The 17,278-nt window shown below is 29.5% G+C and overlaps 1 pseudogene; it reads left to right on the top strand.

Moving 5' to 3' along the window:
* The first annotated feature begins 15,084 nt into the window (after positions 1 to 15,084).
* Positions 15,085 to 16,350, top strand: LOC107451433 (peroxiredoxin-2 pseudogene; annotated as a pseudogene).
* Positions 16,351 to 17,278: the final 928 nt, after the last annotated feature.

Here is a 17,278-nt window from a genome sequence, read left to right as displayed (position 1 = left end):
AGACCACCTACGATCCACTTAAAAAATCCTAAAAGGTCCCAACTTGTTATTTTGAATGTCTGTGTTTGGTAAAATTCTCGCTTAATTGGACTATACTATTAGAATTTGTGCCTGAAAAATATATATAGCTTTCATATTTTTTTTTATTTTCTAAAATTGCTAAGAATTCCCATTTAGTTTCTTCGAAATATTGCTTAAGTATTTCGAAGTTTCTTATTACTTACAATTCGTAACATAAGAGCTAGAAATATGGCCTTCTATTTTAGTGGAAATATATTCCTCTCTTGCATTAATAGTTTTATTCTTACAATAAAGGATACAATTGGGATGAAATAGTATATCACAGGCTGCTGAGATAATTTGGTTTGCTATTATCTTAGAGTTTCTTAGTTTTTTTAACTGCAGAGAGTTGAATCTTGTGTTCACCTGATAAAACTGAGAATCTTTAATGGTGCACCTAATTCTGGAGATGTTTCTCAGCAATCTAAATTAGCACGTTTCCATGCCTCGTTAAGAACCGGAGGGTCTGTTGTTCCACAATGCCGATTCACACTAGCTTCCCCAAAACAAATATCATCTCTTTGCTTAATCGTATAAGATACACTCTTTTTGTTCTGTTGATCATATCGTCGATTAACAGATCTTCGAGCATTTCGCGTGTTTCATTATATTTTTGAGGATTAATTCACAAACAAGTGTAGAGTTAATTGTCGTTGATTGTGAAAATTAGCTCTTCTTAATACCAAATGTTACTCTTTTGTTTTGAGGAGTCTGAACGTTCTGATCTAAGAGATCCATATTGAATCTTATTTTAAATCCACAAAAAAATTTCAAAACTCCTTTTCTAGTTTTGCAATTCCAACTTTCAGAACTGCACGTTGTATGTTTGCGGAAATTGCAGTTTCGTGTAATCTGAACGGTAACATAATTTTAAGTTAAGTAAATAAAGATTAATGTTTCAAACGCTATCTAATCTAACTTATTTTCCACGTATCAAATTACATTAATTATCTCTTCTTTTTCTGAGATGTATTGAAAACAATCCTGACTTTAGAACCATTTTTTTGCTTACAGCGTGACGAGAGCGAAAATACCAGGTGTGATTATTTTGACTTAAATTTATTTTTACCTTTTCAACAATTTTACTCCATCTATGATTAGAAATGATATCACAACTTTTTAATTATAATTCCTTTGTGTTATGAATTTTTAATTTCCATACCTATTGAATCAGCTAACATTCAAGAAATCATTTGTAGTAAATAACAAAATACGAGGCATTAATCAGCCTCCACTAAACTTGTGTTCTTCTGTAATTGAATAACTAATCACTCACATGAGCAATGAGATTCATCTATCATACAATTATTTCCGTTCTTTTCTCACCAGAAAAGATCCAATAATATTTTTTTTTTATCAACATCGGATTTTCGAAAATTAGAAAGAAGAAACAGCCCATTCCTTGGTCTTGTCTTATGTTCATAATTAATGTACAGTCTTTATACCTACACCATACCCTTATTATATAGACTGTATTGAATCAGTCAATTTAACAAATTCCTTCGCACTTTTATTTATTTTTTAAAGACTAACATGAAATAATGGATTTAGGACTGTTTGGCAATAAACCATTATATCAGTTTTTCATGTGCACGATGAATATTTATATCGATTGAATCAGTCAAATCCATGGAAATCATTCTCACTTAGTAAATAGCAAAATCCAAAACATTATCCTATCAGCCGCAACTAAACTTACGTTCTTCTAAATGAATAACCAATCAGTCACTCGGGCGATAGGAATCATCCATCATAGAACGGCGACGTTTTTTTTCCTTCTTCATCTCTTTCTTTTCTTCATCGCAAAACCTCCAATAATTATTTTCCATCACCGTCCATGTTCTAAAAGATGAACCAACCCATACCTCGGTCTCATGTTCGTAATTAATTTCTCATAACCGACTTATTAAGTCTTCGTATTTCCTCTCTTTTTTCGAGTAATTAGTTTAGCTACCATTTTAAAGAAAGAGTGAATTTTAATATAATGAAAAATAGAAGGGTAAAGGGTGTAAGTTGAGGTTATCTTTTGTGGCATGTTTTTATAAATATAAGGTATTTTTCTTTGATTAGATTTCACACTTGAGTTAAGCTTTCGAGGGAACATAAGGCGGCTTTTTTTAAGACGCTTTTTATCTCTCGGTCGATAATTTTTAATTTATTCTTTAAGTAATTCACCAAAAACTCGATTTTTTAAATTTATTATTATCAAGATTTGATTATTTTTTTATGAGATGGCGCAATTCTTCGATCGATTTGGGTTTTAAGTGTTATTTTCTTTTCATTTATTTTGTATTATTTTTCACTATTTATTTAAGGTAAAGTGCTTTTTGTTTCGTGTAAACACCTTTGTTTCTTACTTCTTGTAGTTGGTAATAAAACAAATATCAGAAAAGAATATTTTTGATATAGATGAAACATGAAAGGTGAACGAAATCGAATTCGTTCTTAGTAGTTCTTTTAGAAATTCAATATACTGTAGTTTGCTAATATCATTACGTTTCTGTCAATTTTTTGTAAGTCACATAATTAATTTTACTTTAAGAGAATTTAATAAAATATTTTATTATATAAATTATAATACTAGAAAACTTTTTCAATTCGTACTTATTTAAGGATTATTTAACCCATGAAAAATGAAAGTTGCAACTGTTTATATTAAAAAAACATTACAACATGATCATGTGTATTTACCTTTTTATATTTCACTAGATAATTATTCTATATTATTTATTTTTAGAAACATTTAACTTAATTCTTTCTACATTTTGTTCATTAGTCACTAATTTTGTTAATTTAAAATGTTTTACATTTTTTTTAACTTCATTCACTGGGTTTAGGAAAATTTATTAGTGGAAACAAAAAGCAGACACATGATTAGGAGACACATAATTTAGTACATTAAAGAAGACACATAATTTAATACATTTGTGACTCCCACTGTGTCACTTCATGAATAAAATGTATTTGTTAGATAACTCAGCCTAATCAGATCTGTAAACGTTTTAGTCGTATCTTTGAAAAAAGTATTTCCCATAGTATTCACAAATATTTTCTATCATTTTTACATTTTTAAGGAAATATGGTACCTCTATTTACCGAATAAATTTCATTTTAGGAAAGGACACAGTGTCAATGACAAAAGAGGTAACCCATAGTTATCAACCTGAAAGCTTTTGCAGTTCATAATATTTATTAGTGGTAATAAAACAATAATTAGGCAAGCAATAATGTTTGAAATTTTGCTTGCTCCTCAGATGTCAGAGCATTCTTATTAAGTCTTTTATATTCATATTCGAATAGTTTAAATTCCATGGCTATCAAGATAACTTTTGTATCAAAAGTTAAAAAATATATTTTCTGCTATCTTGGAGCAGAAAAATCGTCCAACGAAAGGCGGAAAAGTCTTGTACTTTAATTTCTGTTTTGCTTGCATTTTTAATCCAATAGATAATACTTGCTTTAGATAATACAATTTTGCTTCCTTAATCCCAACTTTGCTTGCTCCTCAAATATCAGAACTTTCTTATTAATAAGTTTTTAATATTCATATTCGAATAATTTAAACTCCATGGGAATTAAAATCAGAAGTTAAAGTATAAATTTTTTGCCATCTTGAAAAAGAAGAATCGCTCGATGAAAGCTTTAAGAAAATGGAAAGTCTGGTACTTGATATATGATTTTTCAAATTCCTAAACATATACTTTTAGCTTCTAAATGTTCCACCTTTTTTTTAGCATACACTTTAAGCAACAAGGTGCCAAAGTGCATTATTTTACATAAAATATATTGTCTACTGTTATATATGCTAATGCGCTGTTTGACTAAAACCTGGAATTTCCCGTTCCATAAAATGTTTTGGATTTTTGATTTTTTCTTTACATGTGTCCGCAAAAGCACTTAGTCACAAACCATCAATTAAAGCAAAAAAGATTTTCTTTTAATAAGAAACAAGGAAAAACAAATCATTCCGCCAATTTTGATTCAGCTGGATTTTTAACCGAATAACAACTAATTGCAATACATGCAAGCTCGGGATAACCAAGAAAGTGGTTAATTTATATCAACGTGGCTATAAATTTGCAAATATTTGTGTGATGTATTTGTATATAGTCGTACTACAAATACATCAATCAATCATCATCATTTGCAACTAAGTGTATGTATTCGTACTCTATAACATTTGAGGTTTGTGAAATATTTTATTCGATGGTTGGGAGCTAAAGTAGATAGTTGGGAGGTCTGAACTGTAAGAGAGAGTTCGGTTGAGGTTAATAAGTTGAGTTGATGAAGATGGAGAAGTAAGGCACAAAGTTTGAGGAATTGACTTTTAATAAATCTGTCGAAATTATTTATCTGTTGTGGTAGGCAAAATTTCTTTTAATTTATTTATCAAAAAACGAATACATTATCTTTGTCACAGCAAAGGAAATATTTTCTAAAACTACTGAAATTTCCTAACAAAAGAGTATTGATATAGATGATATTTCGAGATGATTATCCATCCGTTTTATTTAAATTTTAAGATTAATGAATGCGTCTATTTTATTTATTTATTTATTTATTATTATTTACAAGAGATGCAACAAGTCAGACAAGAAATATTTTGGTTGAGATTGTGGCGTAACTACCACTATAAATATGAAATACCGATTCACTAATATATAAGACTTGTTAACTTGATTCCATCACGAGGTACCTTTTGATAGATGAAGGTTGACATAGTCGATTCATAATTCCCCACAGTACACTAGGAATGTTTCGCAGCAACACCTTAATTNTATAAGACATGTTAATTTGATTCCATCACGAGGCACCTTTTGATAGATGAAGGTTGACATAGTAATGTGGCGTAACTACCACTATAAATATTAAATACCAATTCACTAGTATATAAGATATGTTAACTTGATTCCATCACGAGGTACCTTTTGATAGATGAGGGTTGACATAGTCGACATAGTAATGTGGTGTAACTACCACTATAAATATTAAATACCAATTCACTAGTATATAAGATATGTTAACTTGATTCTATCACGCGGTACCTTTTGATAGATGAAGGTAGACATACTCGATTTATAATTCTCCACAAGATCACATGATTTATTATAGCAAACATAAAAGCTATTTATATAAAATTTACACAAAAATACAAAATACAATACATAAAACTGAATAGACAAAAATATTATGCATATTACATACTAATGGCGAAAAGGATGTATGTTAGAAAGCCTGGACAGATGGCAAACAGGATGTATGTCATTCAATATATGACAAAATTTGCGAGACAATTTTTTTACTGACAAAAAAATTTGCTTTATTTTGCGAGACATGCAGTAATGTTAAAAGAGGTTCTAAATATCATTAATTATAAATAAGAAGTTCTTAATTTCTGTTTAAATGAGCTTTGATTCTGAGCATTTTGCAACTCGGTGGGAATGTTTTACTCAGTGATTCATTTTATTATGTATCTGTAAGATATATTTAATACATTTCCGCCGAATTTCCAAAGCACAGAATGTTTTCAATACATAATAATTTCCGAGACAATGATGCTTCAATTTCATTTAAAGTTTAATGTCTATGCAAGCACTGGTGTGTATTCGACTATTTGTAATGATGTAGTATTTACTACCTTTCCTCCAAATTTCCAAAAGCAAGTCCGGCGATTTATAATCAAACTCGCAAGTTTCCATCAATTTTAAACCTTTTAAGATCTTAACCTTAATATCTCTCACCGGGGTGTCTTGAAAGCTTTGGCGATAGGATGTTTGTCATCGGATTCAGTACCTGTAATTAATCACATTATGGGCATCCACAACAAGATTATAGAATGTTTGGTTGATGCAGGCTTTCTAACATCGGATGGTTTCGGCAACAGACTCAAAATAGCCATAGGGCTTAGGGACAACATATTAGAGACATCATTCACCTTATATCTGTAATCTCTGCCTCGTAAGTTCATAATAGTAGATCTTTCTCTAATATATTGCTGTATGATGCATGGGAACTAGACAGAAAAAAAATATTTTGTACATTTTGTATAATAATAACAATAAAATGCACGTGGTGCTTTTTTTTAAAAATATTTATGTACATGTTTGTTGCTTATTAAATTTAATAAAGAAACTAAATATATTACGTTTTTACATACACATTTCAATGTTTTAACCAGATAATGGTATTAAAGTAGTAAATTTTACAATAAAAATAGTATTTATTTAGATATGTTATCAAGTTAACTAAGTGGAAGGAATATTTAGATTTTCACGTGTGCATTTTAGCATTTTTACTAGGTAATGGTATAAAAGTAGTTGATTTACTCTAAAAATTGAAGTTATTCGGTTATGTTAGTAAATTAAATGGGATAAGCATATTATTATGCTTTAACTTACGCATTATAACATTTTGATTATGTAAAGGTATTAAAATGGTCCATTTTAGACCAAAAATAGTTATTTGATAATTTAATAAGTTAAGCAAGCTAAATAAATTTTTGTGCATTTACCAACACATTTTAATATTTTTACTACATAATAGTTTTATAGTCAATTTTACGTCCAAAATAGTAGTTATTTTGTTAAGTTATTAAATTAACTAAGCACAATTTACTATCGTATTTTTATCTACGCATTTTAGCATTTTTATCAGGTAATGGAATTAAAGTAGTCAATTTTACACCAAAAATAGCAGTGATTGGGAAATGTTTGTAAATTAAATAAAATAAATATATTATTATGTTTTTACATACGAATTACAATATTTTAACTAATAAAGTACTAAATTTTAAGCTAAAAATAGTTACAATGATTGAAGACCTTAGCAAGTTAAATAATCTAAATATATTAATGTGTTTTTACATATGCATTTAACATTTTTACCAGGTAATGTCATTAAAGTAATAAATTTCACAATAAAAGCAATAGTTATTTGGCTATATTATCAAGTTTAATATGTTGAATATATTGTTATGATTTTACATACGCATTACAACATTTTGATTTGTAAAGGTATTAAAGTAGTCAATTTTACCCCAAACATATTCGTTATTAAGTTATGTTTGTAAGTTAAACAAGCAAAATATATTTTTGTGCTTTCACATGCGCATTTTAACATTTTTTCCAGATAATGGTATTAAGGGAGTCAGTTTTACACTAAAAAGAGTACTTAGTTGGTCATGTTATTAAATTAGAAAAGTTTAATATATTTTTTTGTTTTTACATAAGCATTTCAACATTTTCACCATGTAATGGTAATAAAGTAATATGTAAAATAATGGCAATAAAGTAATAGTAATTAAGCAAAACACAAAAAATGTAGTTATTTGAATATGTTATCAAGTTAAATAATTTTTACCAAGTATTAAAGTAGTCAATTTTACGCCATAAATAGTACTTATTTTTATGTTATCAAGTTAAAATTCATATAGTTTCTTAAGTATAAAAGTTTAATAATTATAAGCCCTTAAGAAAATAAGTTTTCGCTTAAAAGAGAAGTTTAGAGACTTTTGAAAAAAACAATTTTTAGGTTACTTCCTTAGTAGCAGTAATTTAAATATTCATTGCAAGTTTTTTTTTACTTGCATTTCAATAGTAGAAATTTCTTTTTGAAGTTCAATTTGTTTTATTTTACTTTGTCTACATAAAATTTGTTTTATGTATCTAAATTTAAAAATGAGACAAAAGTCAAAGTTTGTCAAGAGTCAAGCGGTAGTTTCATATAATATCTAAAATAACGGAAAATTATTGGATCAAATCAATAAGATTTGAACATAAGTAAAAAAAAGAATTATGTCATATTTTTTGGAAGTGCGGAAAAAATATTTTTATTTTCCATTAAAAAAATGAAAAATAATATAGACAACTAATTTTTCAGTTAAAAATAGAAAGAAAAAGAGTTAGACAGCTGCTAAACAGCTGCTTTTTATATATGGATAAGTTAAGTGTATAATGACATATACGTATAATATGTAGTATATGGGTAAAGTAATTGTAAGTAATGGTTGTAGCGTATAGCTTTTAATGTATGTATATAGTAAGCAGTATATGGGTATGGTAATTTTAAGTAATGTTAATGGGTATGGTTTTTAATGTATAGATATGGTATATAATACATGGGTATGATAATTAAGTAATGGTTATTGGAATGACTCTTAATGCATGGATATGGTATGTTGTATACGGGCATGGTTATTTTCAATAATTATTATAGGCATGGCTTTTAATGTATGGATATAGTATGTAGTATATGAGTATGGCGATTTTAAGTAGTGGTTATAGGTATGGCTTTTAATGTATGGCTAAGGTATGTAGTATACAAGTATGTTAATTTCAAGCAATGAATATAGACATGGCTTTTAAACTATAGATATAGTACTTAGAATATGGATATGGTAATTTTAAGCAATAGTTATGGTTTTTAATGTGAGGATATGTACTATAGTATATGAGTATGGTAATTTTAAGCAATGTTTATTGGTATGGCATTATATACATAGATATGATATGTGGCATATATGTACAGCAAATTTTAAGCAATGTTTATAGGTATGACATTATATACATAGATATGATATGTGGCATATATGTACAGCAATTTTAAGCAATAGTTTCAGGTATGACTTTTAATGTATGGATATAGTGTGTAGTATACGAGTATGGTAATTTAAAGTAATTGTTATAGGTATGGCTTTTAATGTATAGATATGGTATGTAGTATTCAGGTATGGTAATTTATGTATTGGTTATCGGCATGCTTTATAATATATGGATATGATGTGTAGTATATGAGTATGGTAACTTTAAACAATTTATATGTATGGATTTAAATGTGTTGATATGATATGTAGTATATGAGTATGGTAATTTTAAGAAATGGTTATAGGTGCAGCTTTTTATGCATAGATATGGTATGTAGGATATATGTATAGTAATTTTAAGCAATGGTTGTATTTAAGGCTTATAATGTAAGGATATGGTATTTAGTATATGGTTATGGTAATTTTAAGTATTGGTTATGGATATGGCTTTTAATGGTTGGATAGTATATGAGTATGATAATTTTAAGTAATGATTATAGGTATGACTTTTAATCTATGGCTATGGGATTGGCTAATGTTACAGATTATTTTAAAATAATGTTGTAATAAAATAAACCTAACCATAGCTATTTTTTCTACAAACGTATTGATAATAGAATAGTTTTCCTTTTCTAAGCTAGTTTTTAATATCAGAGGCGAATTCTCTCTTAACTGATATTAAAAATTGAAACACTGAAGAAAAAAAATTCAAAAATGCAATTATTGCAATTACAATATACAATTACTTATAATATTTGCAGCTAAACTTTTTTTCGTTACCAGTGTAAAGACTAAAATTCATTCAACAAAACTTATTTTTACTATTTATTTACTACTATTACATATATATGTTATATACTATTATTTTATACTATTATATAATTAACTGTCTATTAAATATTTTTTGACAAAAAAAAATTGCAACTCTTTTTTCTCTTGCTGATGGCAAAAACTTAAAAAAAGAAAGTTTGCTTTGATTTTGTGAAAAAAAAGTAGAAAATATAATAATTTCAACTTTTTTGACTATCATTGTGGTAAAAAAAAATCCCACAAAATGCTTAAATTATTAATTGCGATTAAAATTTTTTAAAACAATTTATCCCTTTGCAGACATAAAAAAAAATTGTTTATTTGTTTGTAATTGAAAAAAGTTAAAAATTCAAAAGTTTTTTTACTACTAGTGCACAGAAAAATTGCACAAAATTTTTAAAAATGATCTTATTTCTTTTCATTCTCTTTGATGATAGCATCAATTACCTCTTGTTTGCGGCAAAAAGTAAAAACTTAAAAATTGAAAGTTTTTTTTTTTCACTTTCAACGTGAAAAATAAAATTTAGCAAAATGTTTAAAAATGATCTTATTTTTTTGACGATTACTAAATTACAAAAATTAAAAAAAATGTTTATCAGTTTAAATGCGAAAAAAGTCAAAAAAAATTTAGGGTTCTGACTTTTTCCACTATCACTGATGAAAAGAAAATTTCACAAAATGCTTAAAAATGATCTTATTACATATTGGTAGGGAAATGAAATGTCATAAATGTTTTCCCTAAAGATATTTGATTTCTATTTATTTTTACAAAAGAAAAAGTTAGACAACTTAAAGAGCTTCAAGATAAAAAAAATAAGAGAAAAATTCCATTAAATATGAGGGCTTAACTAGTTTTTCAAACTCTGAAAAATTCCTAGAAAATAAAAAAGAAAGGAAAATCTCGATCCTGACCGTTCCTTGACCAATGTTCTTACCCTAGAAGGTTCATAGAAGTTCGAACTTCTTTACACGCACTTTTCACACTCATTCAAAGAATTTTTTTCTTCTTCTTTTTTTTCCAACTCTTACGGCAAATTTTTCCATGGAAAAAAAATGCCAGAATGAAAGGAAAAAAAAGTTCAGAATGGGTAGAAATTCTTTGCATTCTGTAATCGGAGCTCCAGAACGTTGGAGTAGTTTTCTTCTGCAGAAAAAAGGAGCCCAAGTCAGAATTCACAAAAATCCATCTGAAAAATATTCTACTTTTTATTTTTTGGTTGTTTATTTTCGTTCTTGATGGCCGGTGAAAGGGAAAAAAAGGAATACATATCTGGCCTACACTAGCTTAGCACTGGTGTGTTAACATTTCGAACGTTTTTCCTTTCTTTCCTTTATGACGCCTTAGATTTCTTATTTGAGTCGAAATGGATGTTGTGTGCAACGGAACCTGTTATGGAACAAGTTTCAGTTCTGACAACAGATGGGGTGATATCATGTACTTTAGGGATTTCAGGACTTCTCTGAAAATCTCCATAACATATAGATATTTTTATGCTAAAAGTTATCTACGAAATATCGTTTGCTTTTTATATGTTTGTTATTATCCTTCAGAAAAGAACCAAGACAGATTTTATAAATAATACAGATTTTAGAAATACTGATTTTATGTGAGATCATTTATGAGAGAGATAACAATACTTTGTGAGAGAGGTAACAATACTACTTATCTGAAAACTAAGCACATTTGAGCATTTTATAATTAATAGATGTTACATGCATAAAACAAGCATTCGATTTTCAGAAATTAATATTATGTGTAGTAAAAATATGTCACCGCTGTGTAGTAAAGGCAAGTATTGCAATAGTAAAAACAAGCCATATCTACCTGTGTTTTAAAAGAAGTAGACTTAATCTCTCTCTCTCATATCTTTATATAATATAAGAAGAGAGTGGAATGATAACACATAGCCAATCACAGAAGACATCTGGTTAGTAACGCACAAAACAGCCAATCAAAATTGAGAACGCATGTGTGTGAAAAGGTAATAATTTTTAATAATGCTGCCTGTAGAAATGTTACAACTAAATTTACCAGCTAAAGCTTGTTGCGATTTTTATTTGTATCGAATGTGTGAAATATATTGATCAGAGTTTACTTAAAAATACTCATATCTTTGTTACATAAAATGGATCGCCATGAATATCTTAGACGTGAATATCTTTTACTTACTTTTAATTGTTTTTTACTTACTTTCAAAAAATTGTTCAGCCGGAAATATTAATTAACAGTTCATATTTCTTTGAGATATTTCTTAAATAATGCATAAAAGTGCAAATCATTCGTACACAAAATGATGCAGAAAAAATGCCTTTTGAATCGAAACAAAAATTAATGGAGTAAGCACAGAAAGAAAAGGAAAAAAACAACAACTCACTTCTTCATTAAGCTTGAACATCCTTAGACTTAGGTGCACAGAATTCTCTAATGGCAGTTAGATACTGTCTAAATGTATCATGAATAGAATAGACATTTATCATGTGTACCTCAATCGCCGCATAAATTCGGCGAAATACGAATCGAAAAAGGCGTCTGTGGTACCGGACTGGCGGTGACAATTTTTTCTAAAGTCCCTTTTTATGACTGCCCACATACCTTCGATCTTATTGACCAGAAGCAAAAATTACCTTACCAGTCGGTATCTAATGTAGAACTAACGGACTTCTGAAATTACATATACCATTGAACATTTAAAACTAACGCTGAAATCTAAACCAATCAGAATCACGTTTGGGTTTCAACATCGCCCAGCTTGGCGATCAACCGCGATCACAACTTGGCGAGAATCCAGGGGCACCCTCAAATATAGTATAACCAAAAAATTGAATTGCTTAATTTAATTTTGCGAATTTCAGTTACGTATGTTTTTATTTCATAATTTGCTTTTTGTCTGATAGAAACTAAAATATTTTGTCAGTCAACAGTATTGAAGTTAATTAGGCAATTACTTGCAATTGTATTTGCTTTCGAAATATTACTTAGCATTAACTTATTAATATTACATGTTTCAATTTGTTTGCCATATTTTAAAGTTTTTTCATCAGGTTTTAATTGTTTTCAGTTTGAAATTTATATTTCTGGGTGGATGGGGGGGAAGATAAAGCATCCTATAACATCAACAATCATTTTAGTTAGGCTCTGCCATACGTGTTTCGGATACGGAGATTAATCTCCGGCTAATGCCCTATAGTAATGTGTTAAATAATATTGCTTCCTCACTTTATATAAGTTTATAATATTGTTTGCATTAAAATTGCTTTATATAAGTTTATAATACTGATAATAAGCACCTCTGAGATTTTACAATCCTATAATATTCTCTCTACGTGATGTTGGTGCAGAAGAATTGCCAGCAAATCTCCAGGAAAACGACTCTAAGTTTGTTCGCGAAGGGAACAAAAATGTAATTGCGTAGCAATTATCGGGGGATGGCGAGCGGTAGCGAGCAGGGGACTGAGCCCTCTCGTGTATATATATACCCAGTTTTACGTTGCCCGTTTCGTGATTTATCCCCGCTTCCTATGTAATTTTCTGCTGATCCGTGAAAANTTCGGTCTTTCGCCGTGACATATATTGACATATGTTTTAGGACACAGGGTGGTCCTAAAACATATGTCAAAAATGTAAAGGTATGTAGAGGGGACCTAAATAAGCATATTTCGTATAGGATTGTGTGTGCGGTAATGCCGCCTTGAGCCGGTAGGGAATCGAATTTTCTTATGTCTTTACTTGTCTTTTCAGTTTCCTTCGATTCATACTGCTTTACAAGCTAGTGCTTTAATGTGCCATTACCACACACACAATCCTATCCGAAAGATGCTTATTTAGGTCCCCTCTACCTGCCTTTACATTTTTGACAGATATTTTAGGACCACCCTGTATAACATATATACCCGGTTTTACGTTGTCCGTTTCGTGCGTTATCCCACTTCCTATGTAATTTTCTGCTGATCCGTGAGAACTGCATACACTGATAATGTTAAATTATCCCTTACGTTATCCTTTTTATGAAGATCCTTAAGATTTTTTTTTCTACACAGCTCGCACAAACTTCTCTTATTTTTTTTCTAAAAAAAAAAGACTTTATCAGCTTTTTGTGACTTTCCCGGCAATCTTCTATTCTATCTTATCGTTCTTTTGTCTGTTAGAGGGGATTTTCCCCTTCAGTCGAAATCAGAAGGGTGGTGGGATAGCCAAAGTAAGTGAAGGTTTGTTAGAGAAAGCCTAGGATCCTAAATTGTATAATTTGCTAGTTAAATTTTTTTATAGCAAGCTTCAACCCTCTAATCTTATAATTATCCGAACATTTAAAGAAAGTTACACTAAACAATTGGTTAGATAATCATTTCTTTTTCTTAATTTCGATGACCAGCAAGATGCTTCTAAAGCAAAGATGAAATGTTCTAGAATCTCTAAGTTTGTAGAATCCCATCGCGTTGGACAGCGTCTTTTAAAAATGAATTACCAATGGGTTTAATAAAGCTTCTCGGTATAATTGCTTCTTGATATTCAACTGGAACATTAGCCCTTTGGAGAAAGAGAATGTTTGAAGACGATTCGATATATATGACGCGTATATTGACTGCAAAACACATCCCATTACTTTTCAATTCTTTCAATATCTGATTTACCGCCTTCTTCTGATGATGGTGATGAAAATGAGCAAAAATTATCGGAGGTAATGTATCAGTAACTCCCAACTGATCTCGAGTTTGAAAGCATAAAAACCATAAAGCAAATTTGCAAGCAATTGGGTACTTGCACTTCTAGAAGAAGAAGAACTTCCATATCCACACACGTGACTACGATGTCAGCGCCAGCTAATCTTTATCAGCAAAATAGTGCATTAAAACAAAATGGCGCTTATGTAGATTTAGCAAAATGGCGTATTGCTTATCGCACATCGAATTAGTTAAAACATAATTCTTTCTAGTGTACTTCTTCTACTTAATTTAGACTTATTGTTTGCTTATGTATTTTATTGTAACCATGATAAAATTTCGTTTTGTGCACGTGGCAACTTCGATACACATTTAGTTTGTTTATGTTTTACATGGCTTCGTGCCTGTCTTTACGTTTAGTATTCGTGTAAATATATAGTGAAAGAATTGAAATCTTTGGAAAAAATCTTTGTGAAAGAATTTAGAATGTGTCACTTAAAAGAAATTGATACCTGACGAGCTTGGCATTCTCGAAATAGAATGGAAAGAACAGTTGCTAACGTAAGCAAATGCCGCTTTTCAACAACCAATTAGGATCGAGATACTCAACTACGTCACTTGCAGGTATCCCAATTTAAGCATTGAGAGCTATATTGTTGAAATTGTATCTAAAAATGAAAAAAAAGCATTTAAAGATTACACGTTTTTTTAGTAGTTCATCTCGTAAGTATAAATTTTTGAAAAATATACATCGTTTTTTTTCTACCTTGTTTGATGGAAAATGTAAAATCGGGTTTCAACTGTATACAAAGAAATCTACGTAAAAGATTTTTTATCAATGGTATCCGCTAACGAAGACGTTTTATAAATTGCTCTTAATAAATTCATAAGAAGAAATAAAATTTTATAGTTTGCATAAGCATATTAAACATTGAGCTATTTTAATTAAAGAAAACGTTGTGGTGATGAAAGTGGCTCGTATAAAAAAAAATTAAAGTTCTTTTGTCCATTTTGTAGGCTATTTTTTAAAAAAATAAAGCTTTGTTTATCACTTTTTGCTAAGTTTTTTTACTGCTAAAAGTGACTTTTGCTGAAATGGTCCATTCTATGCAGCACGCGGTGAGAAATCTCACATTTCTTCGGTCATGTATCCTGAAGCTATCATCCCAAAAATTCCATCGTAGTTTTCCTATTCAAACCGCTGAGGTTTCAAAACCTGCGCCAAATTTCGCAGTCACTGCAGTTGTGAAAAATAAATTCGAGGACATTAGATTGACAGATTACAAAGGAAAGTACGTTGTTCTGTTGTTCTATCCACTAGATTTCACATTTGTCTGTCCAACAGAAATAATTGCGTTCAGTGACAACGCTGAAGAATTTCGTCAGAAGAACGCTGAAGTTTTGGCTGTTTCGGTTGACTCACCTTACTGCCACTTGGCTTGGATTAATACATCTCGTAAAGAAGGAGGATTGGAATCTATAAATATACCTCTTCTATCTGATTTAACAAAAGAGATGGCCAAGGACTATGGAGTTTTGCTTGATGCTGGTATGGCTTCAAGAGCTTCATTTATTATAGACAGAGAACAGATAGTTCGCCAAATAACAGTAAATGATAATGCAATTGGCCGCTCAGTGCAGGAAACTATGCGCCTAATCGATGCTTTGCAACATCATGAAAAACATGGAGAAGTGTGCCCGGTTGATTGGACGCCAAACTCTTCTACTATCAAACCTGATCCAGTTGGCGCTAAAGCTTATTTTGGGAAGATTAATTATTAAAAATTCATTCACTAACCTTTTACTTGTGAATTATATGGTCAAAATCGATTTCTAAGCCTAACAGTCTGGAAATAAAGTGAAACTCTTTTATTTTAATTCATTTTACCTTAACATTTTGAGTGATTTTGTTAAAATACAAAGAACTTTACTAAGTGATCTCTACGGCCGCTAAATATTTTTGCTTGATTGGATGAAAAAGTTTGGCGCAAGAAGAAGCTATGTAAGCAATAAAGGCACAATGTAGCTTTTTTTTAAGTTTCAGCAAATAACTATATTATGGTAAACTTTTATTTTTACGAAAGGATTTATACTCTCGTAGAAGTTCCAAAAAAGATTACTATATTACAGTTGTTGGTGAACATTTATTAGGTTGAATTCATTAGTTGTTTAGTAAGGGAAGAACGTCTCAAATTCTTATAAAGGCAATTGCAGAACTTAGCAAAATAAATACAAAATAAAATTTCATGCAAATTTTGAGCATTTACTTAATTTTGAGCATTTTCTTACATTACACAAGTCTATCACAAATTCTTTAAAATTCAAAAGGGATTTCGTAAATCAAATAAATAAATAAAACTGCTCTTTTTTACTTTGTTCATTACACTAACCACATTTGGTGACTATCATGGCTGCCTACATGAAAGATATACCTTTTTCTAGAAATTTTATCAATTAATAAAATAAAGTTTAGTGCATTTATGCTGGATTTGTAATTTAAACTTATACCCCATTAATATATTATAAGTTAAAATTAAGAATTAAGTATATTTGCACTAAACTCATGCGAAAAAGTTAAGTTCATGAATTGCACTTGCTTTTTTACAGCAATATTAAATAATTCACTACTGTATGGAATTTCTAAGCGCATGCACGCTTTTAATTACTTGAGTTGAACATTATTCGAGTTATTCGTTAACTATAAATGTAAACTTCACAATAATATTGGCAATATTTAAAAAATTGGATTGAAACTTTTTTAAACAGTTAAATATCTACCATTTGATCAACCAAGTACCAATAATAAGGAGGAAAGTTAGGTAAAAAAACCCCACATTTTATAGGGAAATTACATTCATTTGAAATAAGTATAATTACTGAATTTGAAATATTTATACATTCATTTTAAACACAATACTTTTAGTACTAACTAGAATCGCAGTATTGGGGCAGGGGGCTAGTGCAGACAAAAGGAGTATTTCTGTTTATCATCACATGAAATTTCTCAGTAAATTTTAAGAGATTGAATAAACTGTGTTGTACTTTCATAAGCAGTTACATTGAGAAAATATTCATAACATGATATAGTTATAAATATTTTTGAGGTTCCAGAGTCTATATTTGGACTAGAGTAGTTCCATTTGGTTTCACTTATTTTTTTTATTTGCA

Source organism: Parasteatoda tepidariorum, chromosome 8 (assembly GCF_043381705.1).
Source record: "Parasteatoda tepidariorum isolate YZ-2023 chromosome 8, CAS_Ptep_4.0, whole genome shotgun sequence".
Taxonomy (NCBI): domain Eukaryota; kingdom Metazoa; phylum Arthropoda; class Arachnida; order Araneae; family Theridiidae; genus Parasteatoda; species Parasteatoda tepidariorum.
Note: the sequence above shows the minus strand (reverse complement) of the source record. Positions and strands in the feature narration are given on the sequence as shown.